Below are 15,775 nucleotides of genomic sequence, written 5' to 3' on the forward strand. Positions count from 1 at the left end.
CCCACTCTTATGGCCCGGCATTTGTTGGCTTAATAAACTTTTATTGGCAAGACGAGAACATATGTACGTACGGATGTGCGTGGCTTGAAAATGCAGCTGCCAAACAAAATCCTGAACAATATTAGACAACAGGCAGCCATGCAGGCAGGCAGGCAGGCAGTGAGCTCTCTCTGCTGGTGGTCAGAGCTCATGGCCAGATATGATCTGTGAGCCCCTATTACATTTCTTTCTGCAATAGGAAAACCAGCTGCCGCACCCTTCTGTGAGATACGGAATATTTGTGTAGGCGACGCCGGGATGGCTGCCTGGCTGACTCTCTCTCTGCATTTGGCGCCGCTGGCCATCAAATTTTAATTAAAATTCAAAAACCAATAAATGCTCTCGACGAGAAACAAAGGGGGGAGATTTCTTTGAGAAAATAAACTTGTAAATGCCGCACACTAAAACGAGAACTGATCTATTAAAAATATTTCCCATGCATATTATTCTATGCACTTTTTTGATTAATTTTATTATTCCCCCAATCAGACCACAATAAAAAGCTGCTCCCTCTCATGTGTTTATGTCTGGATGTTGAAATAATATTTATATAAGCTAATTGGAAATTCCATAATCAATCCAGAGGTCACACACACACACACACATAGCAGATGGCATTCAGTAAATTGGTTTTGCTACTATTCATGCAATATTCAATGGGTTTTCGGTGTGTGGGTTCGCAGAACCGTTTAAGCTTTTGCATAACGACACTCCGTCACTTATGTGCCCCCATCTGTTAAACTTTTCTGCAGTTCAAGGAACTATCTACTCTTCGTTCCTCGGCCTGGTAATTAAGCTGGGGAAAAGCATGGAAAACAATACAGGAGCGGAGCAGTATTTTCCACTCACTTGCTTCCTTCGCGTGGCCTATTGTTGCTGCTGCTTGTGCTTCTGTTTCTGTTTGTTTGGCTTATAGTTCAGCCATGACTATGGATATAGCTCTACCTTCCATTCCATTCCAGTCAGCTGCTGTTGCTGCTGCTGCTGCTCCTTGTTGGCATTGTTTATGTATCTTAAGGATAATGACGCGCTTCATTATGCGCTTGTGTGAGTATGCTGCTCCTTCTGCTTCTTCCTCTGCCTCTGCTTCAGCTTCAGCTTGTGCCTTCTGGCTGTGCTGGGGAAACGATGCTCCTCCTGGCGCTTTTTGTGGCCTGCCTTATTTATTTTTTTTTTTTATTTTTTAAGTTCTCTGTCTTTTGCGTAAAAACTTTTCGACTCCCAGACGTCGCGACGGTTCCTCCACGGCGAGAAGATAATAGAAACTCGATACGCTTTGCGCATCTAAGCTTTATCTATGGCCTGACTCTTTGGATGTGTTTTGGCATTGTTCAGAGCTGGCTCTCCTTCGAAGGTCCGTTGTCTTTTGTTTTTATTTACCCACACACCGGAGCAAGCGGCTTTTACCAGCAGTAAATTTAAGTTGATGCTTGCTCGAATCTCCCCCCGCCCCAGGTTTCCCTTGCTTCCTTGTGCACTGTGGTTGAAATAAAAATGTTGAATCGTCATAAATGGCTCCATAAACTACGTCAATAATGCCCCATGCCCCCGTAGTGCGCCTCCAGTGCCGCAGCGAATGGCCTCGACATCGCAATGTTGCTAGGGCCAGGAATGAGCATAAAAATGAAAATGAAAATAAAAATAGTTGGCCAGCATAAACGCCTCCGTGATTTTTACATAAGACCAAGACCTCTCGGTGCTTCAGTGCTTCAGTCCTTCAAATGCCAACGCTTTGGAGTCCTAGTCCGAGTCCGAGCCAAGTCGAAGCCGAGTCGAGTCGGAGTCCTTGTCGGAGTCGTCCTTTGTGCGATGGTTTTTTATTGTTTGCATTGCGACGTCATTGCCATGGGCGCAAAATGCTAGCTAGAATTAATTAAAATGAATGAGGGGACATGTCATAAACAAAGGCAAAGTCAACTGTTGACTAAGCGACCAGGACCCGGCCCCCGTGCAGCCCAGATTGTCAGGCGTGGGGGCGTGTCCTGTCCCTTAGATAAAACCACATCACAGAGATAGAACAAGCTAAAAAAAAAAAAAAAAACAAGAAAGGAAAACGCAAACGAAAAAAAAATTGTAACCGAAAGAAAACTCCATAAATATTTCAAGTCTTTCGCTGCGCGAGTGGCGCCATCTATCGATGGCAGGGGGAGAATCATATGTGTGGGTGGGTGTGTGTGTGTGTGTGTGGGGGAGTGTTGTAAAACAAGTCATAAATTACAGAGCCCGGCACACTGTCAAAGTTCAGCTGACTGCGTTTTGGCCAGCCAAGTGCCAAAGAAATGCTGCACAGCCAGCATATATTGCGCATACGCCGCGCTTGCCGCTGCAACATGCCGCCGATGGTACTCTGCCTCCTCACTCCTACCGCATGACCCTGCAGCTTGCCCCTGCCTCTGACAAGTGCAATGAACTCAATTTGGACCTGGGAAAAAGTATAGAAAATACAAATTATGAGCCCAGCATTTTCCATTTGTATTGCAATGGAATGAAATGATTTTACGACCAGCCATCTGACGTTTAATTGGCTTAGAAATTCCCTCGCAAAAACATCTCGGAATGAGAACAAAACAACCAAAAAAAACGGCTAGGACCAGGGCCAAAAGGTTGCCCCTTTGATGTGGTGGCTTTCAAACATGACTTGTGACTATTGACATTCGAAAACCATGACAGAAATAGCAAAAGGCTTAAAGGCGGAATGAATCTGAATGAAAAGCCTATAATTAACATGCTTTAAGGACACAAAAACCCAGTGAACAAACGCCCGAAAAACAGCAAACAATAAACGAGACTCAACTTAACTCGACTCGAGACTCTGTTCAACACTCGACTTGACACTCGACTCTCGACACATTCACACACACAGGACTCGACTCACGCACTCTGGAAGCTAATTATGCTGCAAATACTAAAAAGATGACGCAGCAGCAAGCACTTAACGTCCCAAAATATCCGTATATATACTCGCAGTCATGCATGTGCGTGTAAGCGTGTGCTTTTGTGTGTTTCATAAAATATTTTCTTAGCTGCTGGCACAAAAGATCAGGCCAAGACATAAATCTCAACGTTTCAGTTAGGCAAAAGACGCTAACAACGACGGCAATGAGGAGTTAAGACATCATCATCTGGCAACGAGCTTGGGAAACTATGTACATACATACACTTCTATATGTATTATACAGCCAGAGAGAAGTATATGTGTGTGTGTGTGTGGTGGAAGGGGTGGGGAAATACACACAAATATTTTTGGCATATTCTCATTGTCATTATTTTCTGGCAAGGCTGACACAGCTAATAACGTGCCGTATGATTGTTGCAAACGCAGCGTATGAGTAATCATAATGATGCCACACACATACGCGCGGGCTCTCTTTCGAATATTTGTGGCAATGCGTAAATTGCTTTCGCTCATTGTGCGTAGCCCCCCTCTTCGAATATAATGAAAAATAGCCGAAATTTTGCAGCGCCTTTTTGGTATGCTCTGCTTTGATTAATACTTCCATATGGCCAACACCCAGCACACACACACACACTGGCTGCGCTGGGAACATCAACGCTTTCACAGGCAGGCCAGGCCCCCATTAATAAAATATAACAATTTATGGCGGCTTATTATGAGGGGAGACATAAGGCACATACAGGGTGTTATTTTAGAGAAGGTTTTCTATCATTTTCCGGCATTTTTCAATTAACATAATGAAAGATCTCCCATGCATAGATCTCCCTTCATATTCAAATCTACCAAATTTCCACCACAAACAGACACCGAAAATGTATAAAAATGTACTTAAACACAGTTTTCCGTTACATTGACAAACTTTTAGACGGGGCAAAAGTGCCTCAACAATGCCAGGAGAAGGCCAACACAAAAGGCACACATACAGAGGCCATTGAGGCATTGAGTGGGACTCTCAGCAGCCTAAAATGTGTACAACAATTTGTTGGCTGCCCCTGCTAACTGTGAACATTTGTTAGACTTCAATGCGGAGAGCGGACTGTGCGGATGCCTGACTCTGAAGCTGATGCTGAAGCTGATGCTGATGTAGGGGTATGGTTACGGGCCCGGTTTTATGCCGCATTTAATAATGCCAGCCCACAAAAATCACATCCGCCAATTTACAACGCCAAACCAAATCGATGCGGCATCCTCGACATCCACATCCACATCCTCAGCCACATCCCAAAGCCGACATTCAGGTCCGTACATTGTGGAGTGACGTCTACTTATAAGAAATATCAGCTACGAGGACAAACTTTCCCAGAAAAGTTGTCGTATATTTGTTGCCTTTTTCACAATTCATTAAATTTGATTAGAGAACTTTTGCCATAAAAATTACGAAATTGTGCCGTTGACGCAAGGCTAGCTCTCGTCTCTGGGATCAGGCCCCCCTTCAAGTTTCTAGCATCCTGCATCAATAAGTATATATATATATAATATAGGGATGTTCGGGGTATATGGAAGATTTGTGTTTGTTGTGCGTGGATATGATTTTGTGCATGTGCTCTAGCTCCTTGGGCTCCATTCGTTGGGCAAAAGTTTTGAACTGTCAGGTGGCAAAAGCCAATCGGCCAGCCATCGGAATTTTTCCACAATTTATATGCCTGCCGACACCGCTTGAGCCCGCCCTCGTATTAGGGGTCGTATTATTTATTGTCGACCATCAGACGACGAAGGGATCCTTTTATGGCTGGGTCAAAAGTTTGCTCCAACTCTGTGACGATTGCAGAGAGAGAGACAGAGAGGAGTCGCCGAAAGAGACAAAATTGCTCATAATTAAATGCAAAGGCTCGTCGGCATTAAAAACGCAAAGGCATTTTCCAGGCATTGCCATTGCTCTGCTCTGCTTTTAAGGCTGCTAAATAATTAAAGCAACTTAATGGACTCTTGGCCTGTGACTTCGAATAAAGGTATCTCTTTCTCTCCTTCGTTTCCAACAGGATCTGGCGGCGGGCCCAAACTTCCTTTTTGAGTGCAGCGGCAATTGAATTAAGTTGTTCCTCAAAGTGAAAAACTTGTATAAATATTTGAATGGAAATTGGCGTTAAAGACGCACGCATTCAGCGGGCTCATCAGGGTCTAGGCAACAAACACGGAATGCAGCCCCAAACAGTCGGTTTTCTTGGGCAGAAATTTCGTTCTCAAAATTAAACACACACGCACCCAGGACCCCTGCTCTCTTTCTTTCTCTGGCGAATATGCCTTCACGCTTGACCCGAAACATAAACTCCAGGGCCCAGATCTGCCGGCACTCCACACTGCCTGCCCCACTGGTTCGCTTAGAAGCTGTGGCAGCAGCAGCAGCAGCAGCATCAGCATCAGCAGATTGAAGATTCCAGCATTCGACATAATGTTGCGGTTAAGCTAAACGACTGCATAGAACAAGCTTTTTATGCCGGTCCAGCGCCAGTCAGCCATCCAGCCAGCCAGCACCACTGACCTCCACAGGGCCACCCCCCAAGCCCCCAATGCCACAGTACGGGGAACACACACGCACACTGATGTGTGATGTGTGCATGTGGGTTGTTTTTGCGGCCAGGCACATGCGATTACTGAACCGGCTCGCCCGCTTCCATGCACCACAAATACCATACATATGAATACCCTACCGAAAAGAGAGGGTATTTGGAATATTTCATAGATTTACCATTAAAAAAAGTCTTGCCTTAAGTAAGTTAAAGACGTTACCATTAATTTCAAATGCATTAATTGGTGCTACCTACTTCTTTATTACTTTTTTCTTGTTACTTAGAGCATCCCGCCTTCGTTGTTCCACATTTTGACAGTTTTCCCTCCCGTTGTGTATTTAAATGAGGATTCCGTAAAATCCATTTAAAGTTCCGGCCACGGACTTTCATCCTGTCGAAGCCTCTCATTCAGGCTCCGAGTCGGATTCGGCTCGCAGGCTCCAGGCTCCAGCGTTACCACCATATGAATGAACTTATTTCCGAATATTTTCTACACATTTAGTGCTTAACAAGTTCTCCCGTTCTTCCGTTATCCCCTTCTCGATGGGACATTCCGTCCAACGGAAATAACTGCCTTGGGACCCTGCATCGCTCCCTTCCGTTCCGTTGCCATTCGGTTAGGTTGAGTCATTGTGGCTCACATCAAACGCATCCCAAAAGCTCAAGGAACGTCGATTTGAATGAAATAAATGCATGACACATACGACGATGATGATGATGCTGAGATGGGAGTAGATTTTTAAGTGATATCAAATTGAATGATAGGTACAGCAGCGAAGTCTGGATGAATGCGTTCTTGTAAAAGATTAATGAGTGAATAAGAGCTCAAAGTTAAATGAACACGATTGAGATATGCTCTTATGGGAGACTCACGAAGACAACATTGAAATTAAATGTGGTGAAGAGTGGATGCTGCAGTACATTCCAATAATTGTTAAAAAAAACCATTAAAAATGGTAGAAAACTTCAAATTCGAAACCTTAGAACTTTTGATATACATAGCTCCTCTATCGACACGAATCAAAACATCAGTGAGAGGTCGTACAATTATATTTTTAACTCATTAATTTCTGTGGATACACGTGCTGCAGATGTCGAGTAAAAATTACAAAAATGCAAAAATACCAAATCGTGGTTTTTTTAATTTATAAAATTTTACTTACAATTTTTTTAAGTATGAAGAAGTAATCTACACATCTAGGCCAACAACCTCAATTTGATCTCGTGAAAAGTACATTCTAAAGTTTTAATTTGGTGGCAAAGTCTAATTAATGCCCACACCAAAACTTTTGGTGAAATTTAGGCGGCAAATAATGAAATTAATTAATGATTCAATCGAGTGCCCCAATTCTACTGGTATTTTGGTTGTTTTTGGTTTGATTCGCTTAACACGTAACCAACTAATTGTATTCTGTGCTGTGTGCTGGATAAACTTGTCGATGTCTGCCCCAAGAAACTGATTGATTTGATCCTCGAGCTCAATTAAATGAGGACTACTCTGCTCCACTCTCAGCTTATTACTGTATTCGACGGCCACGCCCCATCAGCTGCTGTGACAATTGGCATTGTGGTGTGTCTGTCAAGTGGATTGTTGTCTGCACGATTCCGATTCAGATTCCGATTCCGCCATGTCTTTGGCAGCAAATTAGCTTAGCCGCTGCTAATAGTAGAGGGAATGCCATTGGCAATTCCCAATTGAGATTCGCATACGAAAATCAAATGAAATGGTTAATGGGTTTGTCGGATTGAAAGGGCAGGGCCACCAGAGAGAAAGGGCAAGGAACGGGGAGCACGACTCTGACAAGGAATCGCTGATAATTGACATTGCGATTTCGATTGCTTGGTTTAGGATTGAGGGTTGGGTTTGGTGTTGCGTTTTGGGTTTGGGTTTGTAATATTATTTTATTGTTTCGCCCCTGCTTATGAAGTAATAATCCAGCCACGTCAACACAATTCGATTGTCAGCATAAAACAGAGGGATATGGAGGGATATGGGCGGGATATGGGAGGGATATGGGAGGGGACTCTGAGGACACTTTGGACAGCCGAGAGGCGGCATCGCAATCAGCAGCATCATCGCAGCCAGCCGCCAGTCGACTACATATATAACAAAATCAGTTAGCAAATCCACTCAAATGTACGTCGCGCATTTCCATAGACACATTGACAGCTGCCCGCATGGCACTAGCCCGCAGCAGGATACTCTCTGCTAGATGGTAGATGGTTGTTAGTATGGTATCTGGTTGTTGGTTGCTGGTTTCTGAATAGCTGGTCGGATGACTGAATCGTTGACTGCCTGCCTGCCTGCCTTCGGCCTGGCTGTGCGAGTACTTGTCCTGATATGAATAGAGTCAGCGGCGCATCGATTTCACTTCATTTGATTCCGACCAACAAGCACACCGAGCCAACTGACTGACTAACAGACAAACAAACCCACTGTTAGACTGGATGACTATCTGACTGATGGGCAGACAACTCAATGGCAAGCAAGCCCACGTCGCGAATGCGAATGTAAATACGATTGCGAATGCCTCTGGCACAATGTTAAACGACACATGTCTGTTGTTGTTTGCCGTTATTGCCATTTCTCGTGGCAAGAGAATTTCCCTGCTGCGTAAGACTTTCCCAGTACCAAGGGGGTGACAGTGGGGAGAGAGCGAAACTGTAACCAAAAAAGGCTGCAAATATTTCAATAACGCTGCTGCTGCTTCTGCTGTTGCTATTGATTTCTGTTTCTACTGCTTCTACTCTGAGGAAGGGACTGCTTCTGAGCAACAATGTCAGTTGTCAAGCGACCAAAATTCGCCGAGTGCTTAATTATTTTTTGCGGTTTCGTCCTTTTTGTGTGTAGCAAAACGCAAGCGGCCAAATTGCTTGAGTCACCAGTCGGCAGCCGCCACATAGGAGACATCTACTATTGCCACAGCAGCAGAAGGCAAAGCCAAAGCCAAAGGCAAAGGGAGAGTCGAGCTGCTAATGAAACCCACGCGAAATTGGATTTTCGTGTACATGACAGACGTTCCAACGGAGTGACAGAGAGACAGCCAGACTGGCGGCCTCTCCCCACTCTCATGGCTTCCTCCACAAGGCTATAGGGATATGCCTCTGGATAATGGGCAATGGGTACTGGGTAATGGGTAATGGACAGGGCGGGCCACACGTGCTTGACTAATTATGCGTAATTGAGCGCATATTTGTAATGCGAGCATATTAATTGGCCTCCGACTCAGAGCTACTTGGCTATGCGTATAAATAGTATAAATGCCGGCTCAAGTGCACTTGAAAGTATCTTCCGGATACGAGCAGTAGGAGGAGGAGGCACACCCTCCTCCTACTCGTTCAGATTTGGGTCCTGATTTGGGTTGAATGTCCCGACACCCACAAATTAAAAGCATGAAGCACGTAATACGGCTGCTAACAAGCGCCTCAGCTTGGGTTCGGGCCAAAACTATTATTCTACAAGTACTCTATGCACTGAAGAGTCCCCAGCTTTGATGATTCCGAGAACGATAGTCATCTCATCAGAGTATAGATAAAGTCAGCTTTCTTTTCTCCCCACAAAACGATGGCAACTTGTTCATTAAGAGCTAATGGAGTGGGCTGATGTTGCTGTTGCTTTTGCTGTTGCTGGAACTGGAACTGGAAGTGCAGCGAGTATAAAATCTTTGGGATTAGATGCAATCAACAATAACAGCTGCTTGGGGCAGCAGTACGAGCTGTCCGAGGGAGCAACTTTTCGGGGCATCAGAAGCAGCAGCAGCAGCAGCGCTGTCTGTCAATTCTAATTGTCATTACGTATACGTAAAGTGAACTGAAAAGACAAACGAGTTAGCCAGTGATACCCCTCGACAGAGGCAGCCAGAAGCAGCCATTGGAAGCTAGTGGGATTGGCAACAGAGTGGCAGTGTGGCAGTGCGAGAGTCAAAACTTTTTGCGACCAAAAGAAAAATGAAAGAGCTAACAACTTGGCTGTCGATGAAGACAAATGCAAGACAGAGCGCAGCTGTACAAAGCGGGGGGGGTTGGAGGGCACCATGGCCAACATGGAATGCAGTGGCGGGAACTTCAAAAAGCGGAGAGCCCACATCAAAAAAGGGATTCCCCGGCTGTCCCCCATGGTTAGCCAAAGCCAAACAAAACACTAATGAAGGTAGTCGTAGCGAATGCGCTTGATAGCCGTCCGGGAGGGAGGGAGCACCACCAGCAGAAGGCTCATTCTCATCCCAGAAAAAAGGACCTTTTTCCCATTCGGCGGAGCCTTGTCTATTTTTTTGCTGCTGCTGCTGCTGTAGCTGTTGTTTTCGGTCGAAGGATAGTAGTAGTGGCAGCAGATAGAGAGGAGGAAGAGGAGGAGTGGCAGCTTGAGCTCGTCGACGACATACGGCATCGATAAATTACAAAGTTAAACTAAAATTAAATTCTACGCCAAACAATGCATCTTGCTCCTGCTGCTCCTGCTCCTGCTGCAGCTCCTCCTGCTGCTCTACTCTGTTCTTGCGCTTTCGGCAGGATTTAAGCTGCCTGTCAGCCCGGGCTCCTGCTCCTGCCTGGGCTTATATATAGCATTTCCATGTTGGCGACTAATGCAACTCGGACGAAGACGGTCGTCGTCGACAACGACGATGGTCCTGGACGGCGCCCAGTGTCTTTGCCAATGCCATTCATTATGCTGGACATTTTTGCCGCTGCTTAGTCGCCAGTGGAAACCAATCATTGTGATACTTTCATTAAATTGTGCTGCTCTGCCCCTGCCCCTGCCAATGCCCCATGCCCCATGCCCCTCCATCTGCATTGGCATTTTCTTGTCGTTTGCCATGGCATGCCTTTGCCATTTTCCCTTTGTCTTCTGTAGCCGTGGCCGTGTCTGAGTCCGGCATTTGTTCATTGATTTAAAATTTAATAAACGACCATTTGCCATTTCATTTAGTTTGCTTCCATAATTCGCGCTCTCTCGCGGAATGCAATTTAATTGTGCAACAACATTGTTTTTGCCACTGTCATTGTTATCTTTGTATTGCATTTGTAACCGATCGCCTCTGGCAGGTTCTGAGTGCCACAGCCCCACAACCCCACGACCCCACCTACAGGGCGCACACATTGTTATGCATGCTCCCTGGGAGTGTGCCGTAAATTTGATATACTTGCGGGCGCTGCCGATAATTTAAGCGAGATATAGAAACACATTCACATGCCACATGCCTTATGCCACATGCCACACGTGACCCCCCGGCAGCTCGAGGCGCAATAATGCCACTGGCAGTGGCATTTTCGGGTGAGGGAAAGCGCGAAAACGTAGCGATTGTGTGCCATCCATTAGAACAGGAAACCCAAGGCGACCACGGACTGCACTCCACTGCACTGCACGTTTCACGAGTAATTGTGCATATTTGAATTTCCGGCTTAATTAAATGCATTCAAACATCACACTGCCCGATGTAAATATTGATATATTTAATTGGAAATGAAATGGCAAATGGCAATGCTTTAGCCATCTTTTTACCGCAAAGATTCCGCATCCCTTCCACGATGATTACCTGTCCAATGGCAGGCCTGAAGAGCGTCATCATTTAGCACATGTCGACTCGAGAGTGCAGCTTAGACCCTCAACAATGTCCGCTCGCTGTGGAAGCCACCTCCGACCGCCTCCAAAGTAGCGCCGAGAGATACGAGCTGAGAGCGAGAGCGAGAGCGACACTCTCAACAAGCCAAGAAATATCCTTCATGCTGCGGTGCCTTACATTAGCGCGATGCCGTGGCCCCGGAGCGGCAAACAGGCAAAGAGGCAACTGCAAATTGCAGTTGTATAATGCAGAGTATGAAAAATAATAAAAACCCGCGCAAATTTATGTGCTGTAAGTGACACTACAAGGCCGCCGCTACGGCACTGGTTCTGGGCGCTGGGCTCTGGGCTCTCGGCTCTGGCTGTGACTATGGCTATGGCGGTGGCTGTAGCAGTAGCCGTGGCTGTGGCTGCGGCTGTGGCAGTGGCAGTGGCAGTTTGAGTTGCAGGTTCTAGCGCGCGCGCCACTCGACAGGCGCGCACAGGGCGAGCGATGCCCGTCTAACCTTTTGCAGTCGTCGGAGCATTTTGTGTAGTCCTTGAGAGTGGTGGCATTTTTCTCTCTGTTTTTTTCGGGTTGTGTTTTGCCCTGGAAGACGACGGGTGATAGAAGATGGGGGGATTCCCCTTGACTCTCTCTGCGCCACAATTTGTGTTGACATCATCAGATTAAAAATTTTTTGGCGGGTGGTCTGGGGCTGTTGTTGTATGCCACGCCCTGGCGTTGCTTTTTGGCCTGGCATTTAACTCGTTTCACTTCATAAATTCGCCGTTACGTAATAAGTTCATCCTAGCTCTGGCATCCCTTTTTTTTTGTTTGCTTATTTTTGCGTATTTCTTTCTCTTAGCCTTCGTGTTGGCCATGTGTGTGCTACTTCCGCTGCCTCGACTGCCGCGCGCACTTTGCATTTCGCGGCTGGCTGAATGACTTGAACTCAGGAGAGTAGCAGCGGCAGCAGCAGGGCCGGGCTTCAGCATGGGTTGGCTTCCATTCTTTATTTGAGTTATCATGACACATTTCGTTGGATTCAGTCATTTCTTTGGCTCTAGCTGGCGTCTTTGGCGCATGGCTGTCACAGCGACACACAGCGCGCGAGCGACATGGCGCCCAAGCGATTTCGTTGTATGCGTGTGTATCTGCCAGAAGTATCTCTGGCTGTATGTGTGTGTGTGTGCGCCTACCTTAACAACTAACCAACGTGGCAGCCTCCACCTCCACCCATTCATCCTCCCACACCCATACCCTCTCTCTCTCTCTCTCGCTCTTTCTGTTTTTGCGCTGCTTGGTTGCCCTGCCATTTTAAAGCAATTTTCAAACAAATTTACTGTCATTAACTTAGACAGTTGATGAAATTTATGTCAGACATATCAACATCATGGCCGGCTCCGTCTCCGACTCCCACACTCATCCTGTCCCCCTTTTAGCCGCCTTTGTCTTCTCATTGCCTCTGTCTGGTGTCCCCAGTCTCGCGTAGTGGGTTCTGAGTTTGGGCCTGGTCCTGATCCTGAGCCTCGTACTGGTCCTGGGTCCTCGCTTCTGAGCCTCTGCCTCTGTGCTGGGTGCTGTATGATGCACAGCTCAACTTGAGTTTGAGTGAATGACTTCAAAAGCAAAAAGACATTAAAATTTTGTTTACACAAACTCAACGAATCCAATTTAATTCAATTCATCTGTGTGTGAGTCCTTGTGTGTGCCTCTCTCCTGGCAGTGTGTCAGATGAGTGTGCGTGTGCGTGAGTGTGTGTGTGTGCGTGTTTGTGGCATGCAATGTGGAAGACAAAAACAACAACAAATCGTTTACCACAGTTCAGTGCCTTTTGCCTTATATCATAAAACTTGCTCTCTCTCTGTCTCTCTGCCGTTTCTGGTCTCCTCTGGCTGTCTTTCTCTGTCTCTGTTCCCATTACGACATCGAGCACAGCCCTTTAGCGTCTCCCTTGCTACCCCTCTCTCTCTCTGTACCGGTATCCGGCCGTCTCTGTCGCTCCTTTTCAGGCACAATCGATCAATTTGACTGCAGTAATTTGTGGGCAAAGGCGCAAAGTGCGCGCCGCCACCAGCTGTCATGCACTCATGTACATGTTCATGTTCTTATACATAAGAACACAAACAACAAGTACACCAATAACTTTCTCATAACTACAACAGAAAATGGGAATATTGAATGGAAATATGGAGCATTTCTGCCACAACGAAATTGGGAGACCCTTCCTACACTGAATGGAAGTAATTTCAAAAACTTCATTACTACACTCCCATGAGTGTGAGCATATCATATTAAAATTTATTTCCTATGTGGACTCTAACACATAAAATAAAAGTAATCTATAAAAAAATACAATTTTTCACAAGAAAAATATAAACAAATAAATAAAACTATTGATTATATTAATAAATGTATTATATTTTTTAGATTTAAGTTAAATAGGATTTAATTTTATATTTTACTACTTCTAGAAAATAATAAAGTAGAGTAAATAAAAAAATTAAAATAAAAAAAAAGTTTTCAAAAGAAAAACCAAAATATAGGAAATAATAGGAAAGAGATAAAATATAAAATACTTTATTGATTCAATTAAATGTCAAATATGATTTTGATCTTGATCAACTTGAAGTTGATTAGAAAATTGTATAACATTGTAACTCTTGAGTGCATTAAAAATAGGTTTACTTGTTGCACTAGGAAACAATCAAATTAAAATACAAAATCATAACGAATGACTGTTGAGCTTCTCTTACAATGTTCTTTGGGCTTGTGATTCATTTGAGTTTTTCCTTAATTTTTAAAAATATTTTATGATGTGTGCTCCTTGCTCAATCTTAATTTTTCCAGATAAAGCTCCTTAGAGCGTGCCCACTTCGGTTTTAACTACTGATTGTAATCCCAACAAGGTAAAATTCCTGATTCAATTTCCGATGATTAAGTAGAAACTACTTTAAGTTCCATTCAACAGATTGGGCATACCTCTTGCTGAACTCATTGTATATTTTTCTGTATACATATAGTATACATAGTATACATCAGAGCAAATGTCAAGGCAAATCGTGTGCAAATTTTAATTTAATGACCCGCCAGTCAACCAACTTTGAGTCTGCTGTCATAAACATTCGATGATGATGATCTGTGTGTGTTGGCCCGATATTTGTCTTATCTGTTTGCCAGGAGCCCGGGAGGCAGGATCCTGTGCAAATGAAGTGGCAGTTATTTCTCACGCAACTCGTCCGCAGCATGTAAATACGAATGGCCTATAAATGGCTTTAGTTCAACATACGGCACGAAGCACGAGGACGGCACGAGGCAGGCAACAGCAGTTTTTATGCCACCATTCTGCTCCTCATTGTCGTCAAACGATGGGATGACAGCAGCGCCACTGGTTGTGGGCTCTGGGCTCTCGATGTGTGGCAGTGGCAGTGGCAGCGACAGAGCTGTTGTTAATCCCGCATTGTTTGCTTTATAAATGCGTTAATTTTATGACAAGTTCATTTTATTGGTTTTCCTTGTTTGCTATCGTCGTGTTTTCGCATTGGTTTTCCACCAGAGCGACAGACAGAAGAGCATAAAACCGAAACGAATCGACTCGAAGCGAAGCGGACAGAAGACAAGTGACAAACAACAAGGCAACTCACTCAATTTGATCGCCTGTTAATTGCTTGCCTTAATTGTTCCTCTTTTGTGTTCTGTTTGGCGATTGCGTGCAATGATTGAGCAGGCCCCAGGACGCAGGACGCAGGACCAGCAATAGACTGCGAGGCAGACACCGAATGCCCATATAATCCTTGGTATTTTTTTTTTCCTCCGGTCTATCGGCGCTATCCTTTGGTGCTGCCATGGCAGTCGTTTTTAATTGATAACAAGAACTAACATTTAATTAATAATAGTTTATTAAAGTGCCGCTTTGTTCAGCAGCTCACTTTGCCTGAGAGATAAGAGAGAGAGAGAGAAAGGATGATAGATGGGATGAACAGGGATGTGACTGCACTATTTGTTTATGACGTTCCACAGTTAATTTTTATACCGGGACGCTGCGCTGTTCTCAATTACCAATTTGTGATCGAACTTTGGGTTTATTCAAGCGATAAACTTCTGCTGCAGCCCTGGGTTGCAATAAACTTTTAATTAACTCGCAGCTTAAGCCCGTGAAACACAGAGTTTTTCTTGTCTGCACTTTCCTTAGCTTTCGTCCCACAAACACCCCAACCCCAACCCCTAACCTTAACCCAACCCCTACCCCTACACACTTCAGTTTTAATGCAATTTTTATTAAAAGATGCTGCCTGACGTTCCATCTTTGGCCCTCAGTCTGTCAGCTCATCTTTCTGCAGCATCTTCCTGCGTCCACCTGCGTCCTACCGGCACAGACCATTATTAAGTCAGCTTTCTCTAATTGGTTTACGCTGAAGCGTCCTTTTGTTGCTGTTCTCGCGCGCTGTCTCTCTCTCCATCAGTGGACGCTTCGAACCTGAGTCGTTATAATCGTCCGCCGTTGCGTCTGCCGAAGATCAAACTTACAAATGAAGTGGCAGGAAACTCCAAGACATGTGAGTGTGACTGTGACTGTTACTGCGCCTGTGACTGCGCCTGTGACTGAAGTTTATGACAATCGATGGGATATGGCACCTGTTCTGCCCCCGTTTCGGAGTTGAGTCCTTTATCCCTTCGACTGTCTGTCTGTCGTTGGCCGACGACTATCAGTCGTTTCGCTGCACAACTGC

This window comes from Drosophila pseudoobscura, chromosome 2 (assembly GCF_009870125.1).
Source record: "Drosophila pseudoobscura strain MV-25-SWS-2005 chromosome 2, UCI_Dpse_MV25, whole genome shotgun sequence".
In the NCBI taxonomy this organism is placed as follows: domain Eukaryota; kingdom Metazoa; phylum Arthropoda; class Insecta; order Diptera; family Drosophilidae; genus Drosophila; species Drosophila pseudoobscura.